The 21,644-nt window shown below is 42.1% G+C and overlaps 1 protein-coding gene across 3 annotated transcripts in view; it reads right to left on the bottom strand.

Moving 5' to 3' along the window:
* LOC138504507 (protein FAM169B-like) overlaps positions 1 to 20,880 on the bottom strand; it is a 398,462-nt gene extending 377,582 nt beyond the window's left edge. For all 3 annotated transcript variants that reach the window (XM_069625054.1, XM_069625056.1, XM_069625057.1), the window contains exon 1: positions 20,715 to 20,880. The gene's annotated coding sequence lies outside the window, so the exon portion shown is untranslated. The remainder of the gene's footprint in view (positions 1 to 20,714) is intronic.
* Between the last annotated feature and the right edge of the window lie 764 nt (positions 20,881 to 21,644).

Genomic DNA, 21,644 nt, shown 5'->3' with positions numbered 1-21,644 from the left:
CCCAACACACACAGGCTACATGCGAGATATGGCTACCTAACACACACAGGCTACATGCGAGATATGGCTACCTAACACACACAATCAGGTTAGATGCAGGACATGCCTAACACAATCAGGCTGGATGCTAGCTATGGCTACCTAACACAATCCGGCTGGATGCTAGCTATGGCCACCTAACACACACACACACAATCAGGCTAGATGTGAGATATGGCTACCTAACACACACAATCAGGCTAGATACAAAATATGCCTACCTAACACAATACAACAGTCATGTTAAAGGCATGGTCTAGTAAAAGTTTTTATTGTCCCTACGGGTCGGCCATGTGTTTTTAAGCCTAAGTGGCTCGATTTTAGAAAACTTTCCTATGGACCTTACCCGAGTTTTCGTCCATTAAACGCACGCGAAAACAAGCACCAGGGAGCCGCCATTTTTTGATAATCCTATCTTTTCCCCGATCGCCCTAGCTGACCTGCTTTTGCGGCACTAAAGCAATTCCCCCGCCCCTGAGCCTGTCATCAGCAGACTCGTACCGCCCATTTCCCAACGCCAAAGCACGTCTCGTGTCAACATTCGCTGCGCTTCAGCTAATGACGTGTCGCCATGGAAATGGCAGGACGCCTCTTTCCTCAACAAGTATAAACAGACCGTTTCACAACACACAGCAGTAGATTTTCGATTCCATTCCTCTCTCTGTGTTACTTTGAGTATTCTGTGACTCGTTTCAGTGCTCTGGTCAGCTACCTTCGCCGCTTGTAGCCCGTGTGAACAGATACCAGTACCACCGCTATAAATTATTTTAGTTTGTTTAACACACAATGGCTACAATAATGCCCTACATGTACGAGCCCGAGTATACCGAGGAGGAACTACTGGAAAGGGAAGCACGCGAAAACAATGGGGATTCGGACGGCAGTTGGCAGGACGAATCAACAGATGAAGAGCCTGGGTCTAGTCGAATGGACGGCGTCTCCACCTGGTGCACATGCAATCGGTGCGAGCTAATGCCAACTGAGGATGAGAACTGCTGCTGCCGAGAAAACTCGGGATGCCTGGCCTACATTTCGGAAGGTGAGCCACGACCGCAATGCATCACCGAGCTGCCAGATTTCAGGGCAGCCTGCCTCACACGGGCCGTGTTGAGAATAATGATGGTACTTATGCACGGACTTCGCGCAACTGTTCGTCCTCGTAATCCGAGTAACGAGTAAGTATACTCTGCTTGTCATGCCACTCCTATTTCATGATCTTCTACTGTATCCAAAATTACATCTACATATCATTGTAACGCATGTAAGTCGTTCAATAGTGTGCATTGTCTAGATAGCATTTGTCCGTGCAGAATGCCATTAGTTACAAGAATTGTCATTGACAACAACGTTTATTAAACTTATCTTGGTCATTTAAAAACAGTTTGTTTCATTCCTTTTCACAGGTGGTACAGGCTGGTGACCTATCGTTCCTTTACATGGTGGCTCCACGGGAGGCTTGGACACCGCGTTCGAAGAGTGATACCCGCCTGTGCCGTTCGTGCCATCAGAGAAACGTTACCGAGTGACAGCGGTCAGTACAGGGGATTTTCTCTCACTGTGCTGCAACCTGACCTGTATAATCTTTAAAGTCTTGTATTTTTGTGTCATGAAAATAAGATACAAAAATAAAACACCACATATATTTTAACAACGTTTGTTTCGATTTTTTAAATGAATCAAGTGTGTCTCCATTCAAGGATGGACGTCAAACATCTGTGCTCCGAATGGGTGAAGGTCTGGTCGCTGTGAAGCAGGGTGGTCACTATCTATCTAAGCTAACATAACATATTCTCGATAATGCATGCACTAAACACTTGTTCAAAGTCTTTCAGTAGGTTATGTCTCTATAAAAGTCACACATATATCTATACTAACAATTACCATTGGATTATACAGGCCTTAGGGTCATGACCACTATAATACACCAGTTGAAGTGTGGGTCTATGCTCACAAGAATCTCCGGTATGTGGCATTTGTTATTGATAAGCAACAATATACTATCATTGATATAAAGGCGATATACTATATATTGATATAAAGGCGGTTCGCGCCAGTGGATGCGCGCTGGTATGGGGGGCTGTCAGGGGCGCGAAAGGCCAAGGTGCCAAACTACATGTACACTTCAAAAGGTGTCCCACGCCAAGGGGACATTGTTCACATGGTCTCCTCAGACCCAGTGTCTCCAGGCAGGCCTCCCCTGAGGCAGGACGCCCCCCTGCAATCCACATAAGTGTGTCTCCATTCAGCAGTCTTCCTGTGCCTTATCTGCACGTCCCAGGCCCATCCATCCCACCCCCCTGTATCAAAGGCGGTTCGCGCCGGTGGATGCCCGCTGGCATGGGGGGCTGTCAGGGGCGCAAACGGCCAAGGTGCCAAACTACATGTGCACTTCAAAAGGTGTCCCACGCCCAGGGGCCATCGGTCACATGGCCTCCTCAGACCCCGTGTCTCCAGCCAGGCCTCCCCTTGAAGCATGGCTGCCCCCCTAAGACCACGACATACATACGTCATTCATTCATTCACAAACACACCCCTGTTTCTAATACTTTATAAACCACTTGATATGTCTCATGAGAACATCTTTATGCTTTGCAAGTCAACTCCTGAACGTGTTACCTGGCAACCACTGAGATCTACGCTAATCTGCTAGTCGTCGTGCTATCCGTGAACTTCTGTGACCGCTTAGAGCAAACCCATCAGTGTGCTACCCGTGGCCACCCACCTATTCTCCTGCAACATACTGCTCTACTTGCTGAATCCAACTGTTTGTTGGTCAAGGTAAGGCCATGTATCCTAGTCATATTTTCGCAGATTTTTAAATTTCTATCTATTTACGAGTTGAGTACACAATAGTGCTAGGTTCATTGGTCTCATTGCTATTGACTTGAGTTTCCATTGCTATGCTATCAATAGATCTATTTATTTTCATCTGTGTCTATTGTCATCGAATTGCACCCTTCGGGGGTCCAGTCTATAATGTAAGCATGTTTCCTTCTCGCGCAATACAGAACATCCAAGGGATGAGTCACATGTTCAGTTTTTAGTCGCATCATTTATACATTTCTGCAACTTATGCAAATACTAAGCCGCACATAATGAACTGGTATAGTTTCTGCGACCAAAACAAACCTTGCATTGATCATTGTATGATTCATTTACTTTTGTATCAAATCTTTATTCTTGAAGATTGTATAATAATGTCGATATTTACTTTTCAGATTTATCAACAATGCCTGCCTGTTCGATTAGTGGTTGCCCTTCGAAGACCCATGCTAAATCTGAAGGCACTACAATGCATGTATTCCCGAAAACTGTTAATCGAATAAGAGAATGGGTCAGACATTGCGGATATCCACTGGATGAGCTGGAAAGTAGAGTCCAACAAGTCTTACAGGACAAGAGGGGTGATCGATACCGCATCTGCAGCCGGCACTTTTCCTTGGACATGTGCACAACATCTTGGGTAACAAAGAAGAATAAACGGCGAACGACACGGAAATTGCGCGAAAACACTATTCCCACTCTATTCATCCACATTCCGCCACCGGTGAGTCAAGTGTCCAGATTTAGCTTTAGGCCTTGCGGTAGTGTGTAGGTAGTCGAATGGATTAATTGATATTGTAGGTGTTCTATCCCTTGTAATAATTTCGATATTGATATGAGTGTATAGTTTTTTGAATAATGACATTCATCAATATATTCTTTTTCGATTTCATAACCCACAAACGCAATGTATATATATATATATGGGGACAGGGAACTGTGCTGTATTGAGCATTTTTCAAGTATTCTGTCGCCTTACATGGCTATTTTTAATACTGACATTTCATTATCAATCATTAATTGACCTTTACAACTTCTTGACTATCCCTTGAATCTGAAGCAAGAATATTCTACATCCTTGACGTGGTCGCAGTTATCAACCACTTCTAGCGCGTATTAGGTAATCTTACTAGGCTAATCCGCTACATACTTGTTTTATGCATGTCAAGTAATAGTTTTATTCTATCGTGTAATTATTTTACCGAATGTTTGGTTACTGCTTTCCAATTGATATACACCTTAGTTATCGTCCACTGGTGTTTGTTTTCAGTTATAATTAGTGTTATCCATACTAATGCAAGTACTGTCTTTCAGGGAGATGCTGAAGCGTCCGCCACATCTACAACATTTCTAGATGTTCTTCAACAGCAGGAGGTATGGATACTGACAGCTCCATTGAGCGTCATCATCAGAGCTGGAATTCTTGTCGTTTTGATTGTTCTACACAATGTTTCATTCGTGGTTAGCCGTTGATATGTACCTGTGCTGTCGACCCCAGGTGTGTGTTTTGTTTTCACAATTGTAATCCTCACTAATGCAAGTACTATGTTTCAGGCAGTTGATGGAGCGGCAACCCCTGCACTTGATGCAGAGCCTGACATTCAAGTATATGAATCGGCGCAACAGCTTTCGGAAGTGCGCACTACATTTGCAACATCCATAGATATTCTTCAGCAGCACGAGGTATGGATAATGACAGCTCCATCATGCGTGATCATATAACGTGATTCCATTTGCTATACTTTCTTCCCCATTAACGCAAGTGCTGTGTTTCAGGGAGACGACGAAGCTTCCACTACAATCACAACATCCAATTTAGATGATGCAGATGTAAATAATTCGTTGAAAAAAGTCGATGAAATGTGATCATATTTAGATTTTCCTTAATTCTTTTGGACAATGCATCATTTGCGGTTATCTCTTTATATGTACCTGTGCGTTCGACCCCAAGTGTGTGTTATGTTTCCAATATTGAAAACCATACTAATCCAAGTACTGTGTTTCAGGGAGACGACTGAGCTTCCACCACAATCACAACATCTCATTTAGATGATGCAGATGTAAATAATTTGTTGAAAAAAGTCGATGAAATGTGATCATATTTAGATTTTCCTTGATTCTTTTGGACAATGCATCATTTGCGGTTATCTCTTTATATGTACCTGTGCGTTCGACCCCAAGTGTGTGTTATGTTTCCAATATTGAAAACCATACTAATCCAAGTACTGTGTTTCAGGGAGACGACGGAGCTTCCACCACAATCACAACATCTCATTTAGATGATGCAGATGTAAAGGAATCGTTGAAATAAGTTGATGAAATGTGATCATATTTGGATTTTCCTTGATTCTTTTGGACAATGCATCATTTGTGGTTATCTCTTTATATGTACCTTTGCCGTCGACCCCAAGTGTGTGTTGTGTTTCCAATATTGAAAAGCATACTAATGCAAGTACTGTTTTTCAGGGAGATGCGGATGCCTCCTCTCCAATACAACCATTCATGGCAGTCCATGCAGAGCCAGAGGTATGGATACTGACAGTTCCATCGAAATAGATAATCACTGGTCGAATAATTGTCGTTTGATTGTTGCACACAATGTTTAAATTGTGTTTGGCTATTGAGATGTACCTGTGTGTTCGTCCTCACGTGTGTTTTATGCTAACAATATTTTGATACATAGTAATGAAAGTACTATGTTTCAGGGAGACGATGGAGCCTCATTCCAGGCTGTCTATGCGGATACAGAAAATAGTCGTTGCAGCGCAAGAGGAAGGGAGGACATGCAGAAACGAATCAGAGCTACAGCGTGCAGATGTTGAAGGTCGAGTCAAAAAAGTTGCAAATAAAAAAAACAAAAAAGGTTAGTTACAATCAATTCATAACTTTAAAAAAATGTTTGTGCTGGGGACTATTTTATGTTTTTTTCCAGTCAATTCTACAACACTCCATCTTGTGTTTAAACTGAACATCCCTTTTCCAATCTTTCCTCCAGTTACCCGTGGGTGTCAGAACTATACACACACAGACAGTGAAGCGAATGAGAGATGTGGCTTGCCAGACCGTGTACACTATGGAGGAACTATTAATTGAAGCGAGGCGTGTTCAGGCTCGAGATGCTCATGTCCAATGGCCAGAACATGAATTAACTGTGTTTGGAGACTACAGCAAAGTTGCATTGGACCATAGCTACAGTGCGACCGCACCACCACAAGAAGATGTTATTGAATGTATTGAAGATAGCTCTGAAAAAGTTGCAGATCAATTTACACAATCTACACCCGCCAAAAATATGCCACCAAAAAACCTGTCGACATTGTTGTGTTCTCCCATCAATGTTGAAGTAATAGATGTTGAAATGACAGAGAATGAACCAGCCGCAGCATCCATAGACGCATCAGAACTTGATATCAGTGATATTACTTTCCAATGTGTTGAAATCTCCACAACGTCAAAGGCCGAAACAACGTTGACGCAGGATGACAGTCTAATGAAAGAGAGCAAATACATTGTATTCGACAGTTGTTTGATGGAAATTATAAGTATGCTGAAATGTGTGCATTCCATTAGAGGGAAAGTATGTGGGAAGCCATTGATTAATGTGACTCGTCAAATAAAAGGCTGTAACGTCAAAATAAATGCCACCTGTAGATTAAATCATAGGTTCTCATGGTCTGCACAACCAATGCTGGGGAAAACTGCCAGAAGGCAATCTACTGTGTGCAGCTGCATCACTTTTTAGTGGCTCCAGTTTTAGGAAGTTAGAGGCTTTCTTTCAGTTTGTGGGACTCCATTTCATTTCTAAAGCGATGTACTACATATACCAACGTGATTATCTGTTTCCGGCCATTAGTGATGCTTGGAAAATTGAACAATTGTCTCTAGCAAGTACATTCGAAGGCAAACGATTCAGGCTAGCCGGCGATGGACAGTGCGACAGCCCTGGATTTTCTGCCAAGTACTGCACCTACCACTTTCAGGACATGGATAGTAAGAAAATTGTGAGTTTGGTGGTCTTGCAGGTAACACAATGTACATCCTCAGTGGCCATGGAGAAACTAAGTTTTATAAAATCAGTGGAATATCTACAATCGAGGAGAATGCACATCAACCTCATAGCCACGGATAGACAAGTTTCAATTGCCAAGACAATGAGAGAGCAGTTCCCACATATTAAACATCAATTTGACGTATGGCATCTTGCTAAATCAATCAATAAGAAAATCTCAGCTGCAGGGAAAAAAAAAGATTTTGAAAGTATTTTGCAGTGGTCACATTCTATCACCAACCATCTTTGGTGGAGCTCAAAAACTTGTGAGGGGTCAGTGGAAATACTACTTGAAAAATGGCGGTCACTGATGCACCACTGTACCAACGTTCACCGCTGGACAGCAAATGAACATTTCCACCAATGTGAACATGGCCCTTTGTCCCCAGAGGACGCACGGAAGAAGAAGTGGTTGATTCCATCTTCACCGACACACAAAGCCATTGAGAAGATTGTTTTCGACAAAACTCTATCAAGAGATTTGAGAGGACTGACAGAATTCTGTCACACAGGAGATTTGGAGGTGTTCCACAATATGTGCCTAAAGTACAGGCCAAAGCGCTTGCATTTTAGCTTTCGGGGCATGAAACATCACACTCTACTAGCGGTCTTGGCCCATAACAGCAATGTCGGACGTGAACAATCTAGGACTAGGGGTAAAGTAAGGATGCCTCGCTACACTAAGGTGTTTTCAAAACGAAGTAAGCAATGGGTGATCAAACCAGTCTATGATGAAATGCAGTTCGACTTTGTGAAAGGCCTTATTGTTGCTGTGTTAGAGAAGCACATATATGGAATTTTGGACGTTTCTGTGCAGAGCAGTGATCCATTGCCACCGAACATTGCGACTGTGCCATGGCCACCCGAAGCACAGCTGATTGTGAAGTGCAAATCCCGGTTTAAATAATTGCAATACGATTGTCTTTTTGTAAATAAATGTTATTGTACAGTGTACCTGTAAACCTAACCCCTACCTTCACCATCATGGGTGGCGAACAAGCTGGGTGTCATCTTTGAATTCTCTCTATTCACCTCACATATGTGTATGTATATATTTTTCTCATGTCTCATCTCATGTAAATGCTGCGCACTGTTAACGGAGGGGAGGCTTGCGTATTGCAAATAATAAAACTAACAAACAAACAATAAATCTCACTTTTAACTCAACTCCTGTGGTACTTTATACTTTCCCTGACCTTCCGCCAAAAATTAAATGTCTCAATTTGGGCTGCAAAGCTCGCAGACAACGAAGACAAAATTGGGGCACTTAGAACGCGCCAGCCAAGCGGGCCGTGGCATTTGGGAGAGAAGCCAGTTCGCATTTGCACATTGAGGCGCACTACATAGACGGATTCTAAACTTCAAGTTCTCACAGATGCCTATACTACGTGATGTTGCAAATAAAGAATGCGAAGGACAGTGCCCAGATGAGGCCCACAAGTCGCACTGGAAGTATAAGGGTCTATTGTTTTTTGACCTTGAGACAGGGACCATGCCGAAAGAACTACATTTGAAGGGAGTGCGCAATAACGTAAGAGACGATAAGGCAGAAAATTCAGAAACTAGACCGAGTTTCATTTTAGGTCAGTATACGAAAAATCGTTGTCAAGAGCTCGGTCGTTTTACAGACTGCATTACGAAGAGAAACAATGGAAATTTCAAATATAATGTAAGTAAATCTTTACACGCTTTTATACCGGAATGAAGATTTAATGAATGGATGCATGAATAAATGAATGAATAAAGAGCTAGGAAAAGCAAGTAAAACTGTTCATAGTGGGCACATGGGCATGCAGGTCCACTGGTCTCACCGATCTCGGTCCTTGGCCCAGCCACTTTTCCCTGCACTGCCTACCTGCATTACGGGACTGTCTCTGTATCCTTCAGCCCCTTCTCCCGGCATTTACCTTGCACTTGCCACCAGCTGGCCCTATTATTTAATTTGTGTTCAACTAACCATGTACAGCCCTTCCCCATGCACGATCAGAAAGACACCTGGCCTAGTAGGATCGTTGTCTGTCTGCCCTTGTTCCCCATCTGCCTCGTCACGCCTAGAAACACTTGAGTATAGGCGCGTTACAAATGCCATATCACATATCATATCATTCCTCACGCATGTAGACTAACTGTCGTTTATCATTGTGTGTTGGCCTCGATTTATCTCGTTACTTTTCGCATTGATTTTAGAGACGAACATACTCCATTGAACTATCCTTGCAAGCAAATAGTTTCTGATCGGCCGTAATAAATAAAATGAGTAATATTAATGAAGTTCGGCTAGCAAGACTAATTATCATTTTTTTGTTTTCATAACAGGTATTTGATCCCATTCTGCCACTGCCATCTGTTTGAGACACAGGTGGATGGATTCTTCAGCAGACACCTGCAGCTTTGTGTCAATAACTGGAGCACAATCACCATATTATGGGACGATCGCCAAGGGCCCACATGCCCTTACGCTGTACTCGTGGCTAGAAGCAACATAACAACCTTTAGGCTGGACTAGTGCCTAGTTGATGGAACAGCCTTGCGGGTCACCGTGCTTCCAAAATGATTCTTTTTACGAAAATGAACACCCTGTGTACCATAAAGGAACAGCGCGTGACTCAAGATGAAACGGAACAGTTATTGCGGATACAGATAAAAGAAAATAAATGGCTTCCGGAGTTCATATGGCAATTGCTGAATATTCTCTAAACATTTAATGTCAAATAAATGTACTTTACCAAATGTACCGTGTTGCCGTTTCATTTTAAAGTACAGTTTCATATTCCGAATTGTGGCGCGCTGTGTTGTGAGTTGATCTGTGTTGGTTTCCGGGTTCTGTGTGGAGTCGCACAGTAGACGACTGGGCGCGTTTGCCTACGCAGAACAGTAACGTCACGGGGAGAGGCGGGGAATATGAATGTTTTGATAATGTCAGGCTCAGGGGCGGGGGAATTGATTTAGTGCCGCAAAAGCAGGTCAGCCAGGGCGATCGGGGAAAAGATAGGATTATCAGAAAATGGCAGCTCCCTGGTGCTTGTTTTCGCGTGCGTTTCATGGACGAAAACTCGGTTAAGGTCCATAGGAAAGTTTTCTAAAATCGAGCCACTTAGGCTTAAAAAAACATGGCCGACCCATAGGGACAATAAAAAAATTTACTAGACCATGCCTTTAAGTGCAGGATGTGGCCATTCAACACAGTAAGGCTAATAGGAATAAGATAGGATATGGAAGTGTAAGCCTAACACTGGGTTGGTCAGTTTTGTGGGGAGCAGTAATGGCTGTGCCCCCTGCCTGAACCGCCCTTACCTTTTTAGTAGCTGCTGGTTCACGGCTTTGGGCCCACAGGCTAACACGGGCCAACACAGTGTGGAGCTGCTTCTGCTGGAGCTGACGTTTGCCTCAGGGTCCTTCGCTGGAGGGGGCTGCTATGGGCAGGGGCTGCCCTGGGGAGATGACCTATAAAGGGCTGGCAGACCCAATCGGAGTTCGGGAGTATGCAGAACCATAAAGCTGGTCGGGAATTTTAAGGCAGGGGATACTTTGAAATTACAATCACAATTTGGGCCAGATTAAGAGTGTTAAACTAAGAAAAACCACTTGTCAGCCAGTCAGCAGCAAATGCGCATGCTGCATCTTAGACGATGCAAGGGTGTTGTAGGTTTAAGCCACAATGGGGATGGGCCAATCAGGGGTGGTGGGAGGGCTTGGAGGTGGGCGGGCTATGGACAAAAGGGAAGTGGAGGGGACGAACTGGGATAATAGAGGGAGGCAGGGGAGAGCACCGCTTTCCTACAAACGTTATTTGGTCACAATTTGGGCTAGATTAAGAGGGCTAAACCAATGAAAACCACTTACCAGCCAGGCGGCAGCAGCAGATTAGGCGAAGCGTCTTCTCTGATGCCTTCCTTGTTAGTAATAAGCTTTATCGATCCAGTATTTAAATTCCTCAAGCCACACTTGTTGCTGTTTGTTTTACCTTTAGTTGTTCTTCTCTTTCTATTTGTTGTTTTTTTTCGGGAGTTACAAGCTCTTGTCTTAGAGTCAGTCTCTGAAGTATAGGCCCTAGGTACCATAGACGTTATTTCTGAGACGCCCCATTCCCCAAAAGTGATAATAGCCTCAGGAACTATAGAAGCAACATTGGTGAGTGGTCTTTTACTGGTCGTTTGCTCCAATATAAAATTTAATAGGGAGGTGTGCTCGGATGTGGTCTTTTGTAGAGTTTCACGCAAGAGGTCAGAAGATAGTAAAGTGCTCGGAACTGCGCTCGCAAGATAGTCACAACATGATCAGGCTTTTCCTATAGATTTCTGTCATCTCCTGAGAAGTTAATCCCTCTTCTTCCACCATGATGGAGCTTAATATTTGTGGTAAAATGTCCAGAGATAGTGATTAATATTTTTGTCTTGGATGCCCTTGCTCCAGCCCTCTTTATTACACAGCCAACAACTTTGTATCTTATGTACAAGGGGTCCCCTATTTTTTCATCCACATCCGATTTTGACCCTGATGTCCCTACTTATTAAATTTAGACATACCAAATTTCGTTTTTGTATCAAAAAATATCACTTTTATGTTCATATAGTAAAAAAATATAACATATTATTCTTTAAAAAGAAAACACATTTCATTAACAATCAGTATTTTCAAATTTGATTTTCTCAGACTCTCTTACCGTTATTACTTTCAATACACAAAATACACAAATGTCTTAATTTAGCAAATTATCTCTTAGGCAAATTGTCATGCAGCAATTCTTTTTAAATCTATTGTGTTCGAAATTTTAATCCTATCAAGAATTGTCAAGAGTATCATTCATTTGATGAACATTTTCTCCTTGGTGAATTACAACAAATTTGTAGAAAGTGTTTTAAACTTAGTTAGTGATATTTCCCTTCCTCCATTTCCACATTGTTAACACTTTCTAATGTGTCAAGAGTTGGCTTAATAGATGGAGGGTTAAGTAAACTAATTGGAACTGCAGTGCCCTAATTCTCTGTGACAAGTGCATTATTTTCAGAGCTCGGGCTAGCTGTGCAGGAAGGTTTAGTTTCAGTGCAGCAGAGATTGTTAAGGCAAGTTTGAAAGCTTGTCATATTAGTAATGATGACTTTGGTCTCGTCTGCACATGATTTGTGCTTTAGACGTGAGGGATTGTATAATGTCCTGCGTGAGCTTGCCTCACAAACAAACTAGGGAAGATGATGGACTGTCTAGGCTTTGGGCATAAATCGGTCCTAGAGATGTGTCTCTTCCATAATAGGATTGAAATTTTAATTTGGTGTTCTACTTCTGGATTATTTGTTGTGTTACTCTTGAGCCTAGCACTTCTTGGTACAAGCGTGCTGGAATGGAGTATTTTCCCAGTCCTAGTTTTGGTCATAGTAGTTGTAATTCAAACCGTAGCCATAGTAGACGTTTATGCGCTAGTCGGGGCTGTGGGAAAGTCCAACATCGCCATCTCCATTGTGGAGGTGACATCCCTGCCTTCCTCCTCTGCCTGACAGCAACACACAACGCACCCTTTGCTGTCACAACGCTGAAGCACTGCTTCAGTGTAGCTGGTGTGCTTTCATTTTAAAGGGAAAGTAGGTGGATCAAAGGGCTCCTAGAACATAGTTACCACCACTGCTCCTAGACAATGTAGTGCTGGGGAAGCAGCAACCTCTCCAAGGTAATGGATTGCAAAAACAAACAACAGCGCTGCTTCAGCACAGCTGCTGTCTTGATGGAAAGGAACCGTTCAAAGGGCTACTGCCCCACAATTAGTGCTGCTGTTCCTGGCCAATGTAGTCCTGGGGAGGCAGCAACCCTTCTACAGTGATAGACTACAAAAAGCAAACAATAACACTGCGGGTGTCCTTCTATATTAATGGAAAGAAAGCCGTTCAAAAGGGCTCCTGCCCCACAGTTACCACTGCTGCTTCTGGGCATTTTAGTGCTAGGGAAGCCCCAATCTCTCCACAGTAATATTGTTTTTATACGAAAATGTTGTATTATTTAGTGAAATAAAGTTTCTCATTCTACCCGCACTGTGCTTCACTCCGACTCCCCTGAAGAATTATTCTTTAGTGTGACTATGTTGTCAATACAGACGCATTGCTGTATTTGCCTTTTACTTGCAGAGCTGCGAGGTTGGTCTGTTGGGTGGGGAGATATTGCTTCACTGATGCTAATGTCTTACCATTGTTGACACTTGACGCTTTCACATGTACTGCATCCTTGGTTAAATAAACGTTTTTAAAAATCAGCACTACAGTAGTTAAAGCAGTATGACAATATAATCATCAAAAGCACATACAAAGGAGGTGGTATTCCAATTTTGGATTGTGAAGTAATATGCTTAATTAATGCATATATTGAATAATAATTCACATCACTGAATTGTGCCTGAAGATCCCACAAAAATAATAGCACGGGAGATTCATAGAGTTGCAAGCAATGGTTTGCATGAAGGAATTCTGAGCAAGAGCGAATCGGATTATCTCAGTCTGAAAGATCCACGTACTCCAGTGATTTGCATTTTACCTAAAATGCATAGAAACTCCCCCAGGCTGTCCAATTATATTGGCACGTCGATCGTTGTTTGAACCGATCATTACATATGTTGATTTCTTCATCAAATCTTTCACTATATCCTCATATTTGGCAGACTCAAGAGATATTAATCTCATAGGATCAAGTAACATTTTTAAAATAAGCCTTACAATAAACACATGGAGCCCCTTACAGGATTCCTACCATGTTTTTTGTTGGACTTGTTTGTGTTAAAATTTAAATTTTTGCACAAATTAAGGTAACTTCAATGTGCTGTGCCTTTGCCCCAAATATGGGGCAAATGTTAAAGAAACTCTAATGTTGACAACCAACAATCCATTTTTGACCCATCTGAAACTTTACAAACAGCATATCGACGACATCCTGATAGTATGGAAGGGCAGTGAAGAGGAGTTAATTGATTTCACACTTTGGTTAAATGGACTACACCAACATCTCAAATTCTCACCAACACATAGCACAACACATTTCTTTTTTAGACTTTCTTGATTAAAACAGAAGACGATATAATGTTGTCACACGGTTTCAAAAACTCTCCGAGCAAAACACTACACATTATTTAGTTTTCATTCCAAATTAAATATACCTAATGGGCAGTTCATCTGAGAACATAGATCACTTTCCTCAGTGCACGATAGAAGCAGATTTAAAAAATAATCCAAGATCATTGAAGAGAGGTTAACAGCTAGGGGGTACTCAAATAAATTACTTAAACAATCTTACAAGAGAGTAAGGGCCTCATTACGAGGTATGCCGGTAGCCATGCCGCTATTGGCAAAACCGCATCTGTGTCCGTGTCCTCGGAATGAGGGCTTACCGGACCATTCCGAGTTCGGATGGCCCGGTAATTCCTCACTCGAGGACACGGACACGGTTCATCCCCATTCCCATTTCAGCCCCCATAGGGAATGGGAGAGGGAGTAAACAACGGGCCATTACGAGATGGCCCGTTGTTTGCTCCCTCTTCCCCTCGCGGGACCCGGTATGCACGCCTGGTTTTCCCAGACGTGCTTAACGTGTCCCGCGAGGGGACCTCGTAATGTGGCGGAACGGGTTGAACGGCGCCGCAGCCTTTTACGGCGCCGTTTAACCCGTTCTGCCAGGGTCGTAATGAGGCCCTAAGTGTAGCGGAAAGGATGTCATTACTTGAAAAAAGTTAATCAACAAAAAACTATTAATAGATTAATGTGTGTTACAACCTTCTGTTCTAGCAATGGAGACAATCAAACTTAGCCGAGAAATTAGATGCGAGTTGCCCTTACTTTCATTCAGAGACTCTGTCAATTTACGTCAATCGTTGGTACATGCACTAAGATATGAGGAAAGAAAACAATTTAATTGAACTATGGAATTCATCACCGATCTGTGGACATTGGCCATGTGCGGAAGTGCGGTCTGTAAGTTTACTACCAGAACTACGGTATTTGAAAATGTAAGCAAACAATGGATTCTTGATAAACACACTAATTGCAGATCATGTAGATTGCATATGTTGCGATTAGCTCTCCTTGCATATTTTCAAAACTAGACGCCAAGTACATTTCAGAATTACAGAGCACAAATGCAAATTTGCACAGAAAATACAGCTCCATCATTATTCCAACATTTAGACTTTAATCACACTGCAGATTATATAAAATTGTGTTTAAGAAAAAGTACCAAGGGACTCAAGAAGTGAAGCTATTGAAAAGCTATTGAAAAAAATAGCTACAAGAGAAAATCTATGGATGTAATGTTTACAATCTTGTGTAAATGGTTTAAATTATTCAGGGGTGTGGCAATGTTGGGTTTGCTTTTAATGTTTAGTTTGTGATTTATAATTATGATAAATTGCGTTACTCCGACGTAAGTTCAATGCAGCATTTTACACTTAAAATGGCCACCGGCATACAAAACACATTTAATGGTGTCTTTGAGAAGTATTCAAGCTCGATATCGTGAGAGTACCATTGAGTGTAGACGTGAACAGTGAGGAGCAAGTCTCCTCATGTTACATGATGGCTCGTAAATTGAGTCATTAAACCAATTACCGCCACCAAAATAGGGGATGTAAATGCCAGCATCATCCACACTAAAGTTATTAACCTCGCTCAAACCATTTGAAATCGTGTGCTTTTTTGTTCTGACATTTACATGAGAATAAGCTATACAAGTGATATTGCTGAAAGAATTAAGGGAAGATTTCAGGCAGATTTAGTCTCCATATTGAACCTGAGATTTTGCTGCATGAGTCGCGAGTAAGCCCTTTACTTATACCATGCACACAACTTTGAGACTTGTAATTTAAGGACTAATATTTAAAATACAGAATGGATGCGCAGCACTGGGGTGTAGTCTAAATGATTTGGTAAGAAATAGATGATGATTGTAAAATTAGGAATATCATCATTCATATTACAATTAGATGTTTTGTGCTTTGATTTATAAGTCTGAGACGTCACCTGGTATTTGTATTTATTTATTTTTTAACATGCCCTGAAGAAGAGGAGCCCATGTTTCAAGGGTCTGAATTGTCGGAACTAGTTCACACAGCCAAAAACGTGGCCAGCAAGTTGGCACTTGTAATTCCGCACTTGTTTAAATAAGCATTTGCTATTCAGCGCCTGCTTGAGTGCTCTGCATTTGATAATGAAATTGGCAACTACTATGCAAAATTTGTCCAAAAAGGAATTTAACATTTGCTTGTGAACAACTGATTTTGGCATTTAATGCTGAATTAATTTAATGCTAAGTCACATGAAAGCGGTAGTGAATTTATGTATGTCTCTTTTGACTGCTTTTGTACATACATTTGTGTAAGGTATTGTCAAGCCTTTGTAAAATATTCTAAAGAGTGTTTTTATTGTCTTGAATTGCATGATTTTCATCATTAAAAGTATTCAATAATATGTGTCTTGCCTTATGTTTTATAATAGGATGACTCGGACTGAATGAAATTAAGGGATTCAATCGATGTTCATGAATCATGTTTATAAATGTATCCCGTGTGGCGTTTGTATTTTGATTTTCTCTTATCACAGTTTACACAGAGAACTCCTAGACTGACCAAATACTGGAAAAACAGTCATTTATCAGCACTAGGTTTTCTATAAAAGGGCATTTACCCAGCCCTATACCTCCTCTTACACCGCTTTACTGCTCCAGATTTGCACCTTCTAATCTCTGTAACTTTGTTCTAACAGCAAACACTTCAGTCATTTTCTTGATTAGCTCTATTTCTTGTTTTATGCAAAACGCATCATGCACAGCTTAGACTCAGGTGTTGCCTTTCAGACTGTACTTTCGTTCCTCGAATTTCTTCTCAACTGGCCTCCTTACTTCTCTCTTGTCGCCCCACTCTATGCTAGAACAGCTTTCAGTCTGTTCAGGGGTTAAATTACTTAGCGTTTTTATATAATCAGATAGCGTGTTTATATAATCAGACACTGACGGATAAAAAAATACCCCACTGTCCATTAAATTATACTACTGCACTGGAAGATCTAATTTTCACTCCATCTACATCCTCCTCTAATGAACCTGAGCTCAAGTTACAACTCAGTGGGTTACGTGTATTACACAAGGCAATATTTTCAGATATAAATTATACAATGTCCTCATTTGCCAACATCACCCTGTATTTCTTAAATTTACCGTTTTTTTCATGGAAGGGACCTCAACTGAAATAAAACGACATATATGCCCACTTCTTGGTGTGCATTCCTAGAAATGCCATACAGGGTCAAAATGACCGACTTCGATATTAACTGAACTGCAAGCCTCAGTACAATTTTATATGGATCTGTCTACTATGTCAGTTTCACTTAACACCTTTCATCCAAAATTCAAGGTTAGATTGTGCAATATGTTTCCCTTTGGTTGGACTGGCAAATTTGGGGCACTCAATGTCAGATTTCACAGCTTCCGAGTTAGCACAGCCAACCTGGGTTTCTACCACAATGTACAGGATGGATTCAATCTCACAAATACAAATATTGTACTTCTGTATGGGGGACCATACCCAAAGTACACAACTTTATCGTTTGCACTGTGAGAAAATGTGTGTTTTTGCTTAATGTTTAGTTAGAAAAAATAAGCACAATAAAAACAATAGGAACCTCTGCTAAAAGGTACTAAAAAAAATGATCAATACAATAGAACTACAACGAAAAACCACAACCTATCATATTATTCAAACAAAATATATAAAAAGATATATTTTTTAAAGAAACGCAAGGATAAGCATGGCGAGATGAACATTCTTTGTGTACAACATTGCAATGGCTCCAAGTCGGTGAAATGGGCCCCGTCTCCAGCCACTTCCGTAGTTCTAACATTATGTAAGTCAATGTTGATCAATGTAAATCCCATTTACAGCTAATAATACCAAACAGTCTGCCGAGGTAATTTGCTTTCTGATGTAACATGGTACGTGTTTCAAACTGACTAAATAGGCCCCCAGACACTCCTTCAATGGGTCATGTTTATGTTGGTCCCATATGCAACAAACAATATTAAAGAGACCCTCAAGGGGACAATCCTCTTAATGCGATGTGGCATGGGGCCCAAGCCAAAAATAGACCTCCTGTCACCCATGCCTTCCGTAAATTAAAGCCTAAGGACGTTCGCTAGAAAATAAGTCATCAAAAGTCAGGAGATTTTATGCTGCATAGGCTTTTGCCAAATGGCCCTTCAATGATCATTCAACAGCACCATTCCAGTATAATACTACATTTCTAAAATGTTTTGTGTGCCGCAAAAGCTTACTGTAAACCACAAGCAAAAAAAAAAATGGCTGTAAGAGGGGCAATGTAGTGTAAAGTAAGAGGATTTGGGGGCTCCAAAGAATATATATTTTTTTGAAACCGCGTTTTTCGGTGTTTTGTCTGTGATTAAATTGACCACTCTGTTATTGTGGTCAGTAAGATAATATATCCAGCATAACTGCTTTTCACCATTAGGAGTCCCAGTAAACGTGGTGAGCATTTTCACACCCTCTAGATTTCTGCCTTTGCTGTACTTTCTCTGCAGGCTCTCGGCAGACTCCCACTAGGCTACCCCACTTCGATCCGCACAATTTCATGTCTTAAGGGCACTCTCTGGGTAGCGTTCTCGCCATGCTCAATGTGCCACCCCTAGGAATAATACTGTGTAGTATTAGTGCCGACTCCAACTTGCGTGCTGCCAGCAAGACTGGCCCACTTCGAAACTGACAAAAACAGGGGTAGTCACTCACGTGTTCAACCATATCCACCCACTCATACAACCATATTCACTGCCCTTATTCACCCACTCATCCATCTATGCATACCAACAAATCCAACTATATTAATTAACCCTCCCATCCACCCACACAACTATATTAATTTACTCACCCATACAACCATAATAACACAATCATTCATTCACCCTCATTCAACCACACATTAGTGTTCCCCACCCAACCATTTTTATGCACTCATGCATCCACCTACTCAATCATATTCCCTCACTCAACATCCATATTTACCCAGTCATCCATCTACATTCACCCACTCAATGATTCATATGGCCATCCACCCAAACATATTAATCCACTCTCATTCACCTACTCATCCAACCATGTTCGTCTACTCAGCCAAACATTGAAAGAACCATATATGCTCACACGTCCATCCACCAAAACGACCAAGTTCAACAATTCACATTTTCAAAAGTGTCAGACCTATTGGCTTTGCCAATCTTTGTTTGAGTCTGTATGCACAGACTAATTTGTGTTGTGGAAGTGGAAGAAACCGAAAGGTGATAGTAGATCCCAAACGGAGAGCCGAAAGTCTCACGCCTACCGAGTCAACACCGATAACACACTTACACGTGGAATGCTGTGGAAACTTAGCATCATGTGAGATAGTGGGTTTCAGTTTAAAAATAAAATGTGAGTTTTTGTTTAAAAAAATAAGGATTACTAGACGAATAACTAAATACAGGCATGTACTGACTTTGCATGAGGAATTGCATTAAGGGCAGAAATAGCCTTTGTATCCAGGTCCATACGCGCACAATAAAACTTTCTTCAAGCAGTTGTGACTGCGCTCATTTAATAATAGCTACTTGTCAAAGCTTTGGTAAGGAAGGTAGTTTTACTTTTCAACGCAGGTCAACATTGCACTTGAAATGCACTGGAGCAGAACAATATTTTGAAAAGTCAAAATATAAAACTTAAATGAAACTAGGTGGAAGAGAGTCATATGTCAAGCGTCTTCTCAAATCTAGGCACGATTCCGGCAGGACAATCGCCGTGCAGAATATTGTTTCACTGTAAGTTGAAGAGGAGTCCATGTCACCTTGGCCAGAAAAGTCTAGCACTAGGCTCTTTATGAAAAATGCATTCTGGGACTAGCATGTGTAGAGCACTCCAGCAGCAGCACTTAAAAGTATCAGATTATAATCAGAGGTCAAAGCGCACATGAACTAAAGGGTGCAACGTTCCTCTATGACAGAAAAAGGGCACCTTTGGTTTTTGCTGGGCATTCAGACCACTGTCTGGCTGGTTGTGCTCTATGCCATATGCCAATGAGCTAAATAGCTGCTGCTGGTTTGCTGGTTTCAGTAAACTGCTTGGGACATAATGGCCATTCATGAGCACCCTCGTTGTCTTGCTTCAGCATGGATCAGCGTTTATTTTCTTTATTAAAGCAGCAACCCATTACTGTGGAAGTGCTATAGGCACAGCTATGTAGGTAACCCTTGGGTAGGAGGGGGGACTTTAGCCTTTGGCAGTCCTTTAAGTGCCAAGGACGAGTATGCTCGTCCTTTTTGCATAGACTTGCATAATAGCCTGGCAGTTAAGGGGAAAACCCCTTAACTGCCAGGCTATTATTTTTAAGAGGTGTGAATGGGGAGTGATTAGAAGGCGAAGTGTGTATACAGCTGCATACTGTGACTAAAAGTAATGGTGATCATGTAAGATGTATTTTCTTGAACTGTGTTTCTTTCAGCCTTTGTGGTGGGGGCGACATGTGGGAAAGGCGGACCCAGGTCTGGGGGTTATACGAGGGGGCCAGCAGCAAGGAACTTGTGTGCACGCTTCGACCCCTGACTAAAGTGTTTTTAAAACATAAATTCCAACAGTCACCTGTCTGCTAGCACACTTGCACAACAGAGCAATCGTTGGGAGGCTACATGAGGCACTTTAATGGTAAGCTTTTCAAAATAAAGTGTACATTAGAAAGGACCCACACCCTCCCCCGAGGTGCACTGAAATAGGAACACAAACACTTGGGCACACGTCGTAACGCACCTTAACATACGTATAGGTTGCCCCTGCGGAACCGTAAAGAACCGCTAAACGGTTCGCAGAATTAATGAGCAACGAAGTCGCGCCATCTCCCCACTCCCGAGATGGTAACGCCTCTCTAGCTCCTGAACTTCCTATCTGCTAGAATCATCCCAGCTGCGCTCGCTCAGACGCCTCATCAGCACGTGACTTGCACGTGACATGCACGTTACGTCCAGGCTTTCTACGTCCATGGTTACGCCGGCCAGCGCGCCTCTCCTAGCCTTTCAGCACCACGTGATGGCTGTATGGGCGGGAAGGCAATGGCCAGAGCTGACATCGTGTCTGTGACTGAATGGCAAGGGCATCCCGCCCAGATTGGGCCATTGACCAGGGGCAATTTTCTGTAAACTTTGAGTTGGTTCTGTCCAGAAGGTCGGAAAACGTGTGTGCTTCTGTAACGGGGCTATTTGTCCTTTCCAGCAGACATGTGCCGAAGAGCTGGGGTTATCTTGTGCAGAGCGTCAGATTTGGTACAGTCAGTGGTCGAAGTGTACAAAAAGAAGTAGTGGAGCTATGTCCCCTGCTGGTCTGGCCCACTCCCCACAAACCTCATCCCTGCGTCCCCTCCCACACACAATCCAAACCCCCAAACAAACACACCTGCTATTTATGGGAATGTTCAGTGCAGTGCACTGAAGTACAAGCTTCAAATTCTTCCTACACTTTTATTTTAAAATGAAACCATTCGTGAACGGTTTCTTTTTCAAATAAAAGTAAAGGAACAGTGAAACTTAAAAATAAAAAATATGGGAGCACCACTCTCCTGACAGCTCCCGACCACTTCGACCTCTGGGTACAGTGCTCCTGTGTTTAGAGTTTTGTCCTGTGCACAGGGGCTATTTGTACAATTGCTGGGGGGATTTGCCCTTTCATAGGGGAAAACTGGAGTAT

The sequence above is a fragment of the Ambystoma mexicanum genome, chromosome 11 (assembly GCF_040938575.1).
Source record: "Ambystoma mexicanum isolate Mex_15411 chromosome 11, UKY_AmexF1_1, whole genome shotgun sequence".
NCBI classification, from domain to species: Eukaryota; Metazoa; Chordata; class Amphibia; order Caudata; family Ambystomatidae; genus Ambystoma; species Ambystoma mexicanum.
Note: the sequence above shows the minus strand (reverse complement) of the source record. Positions and strands in the feature narration are given on the sequence as shown.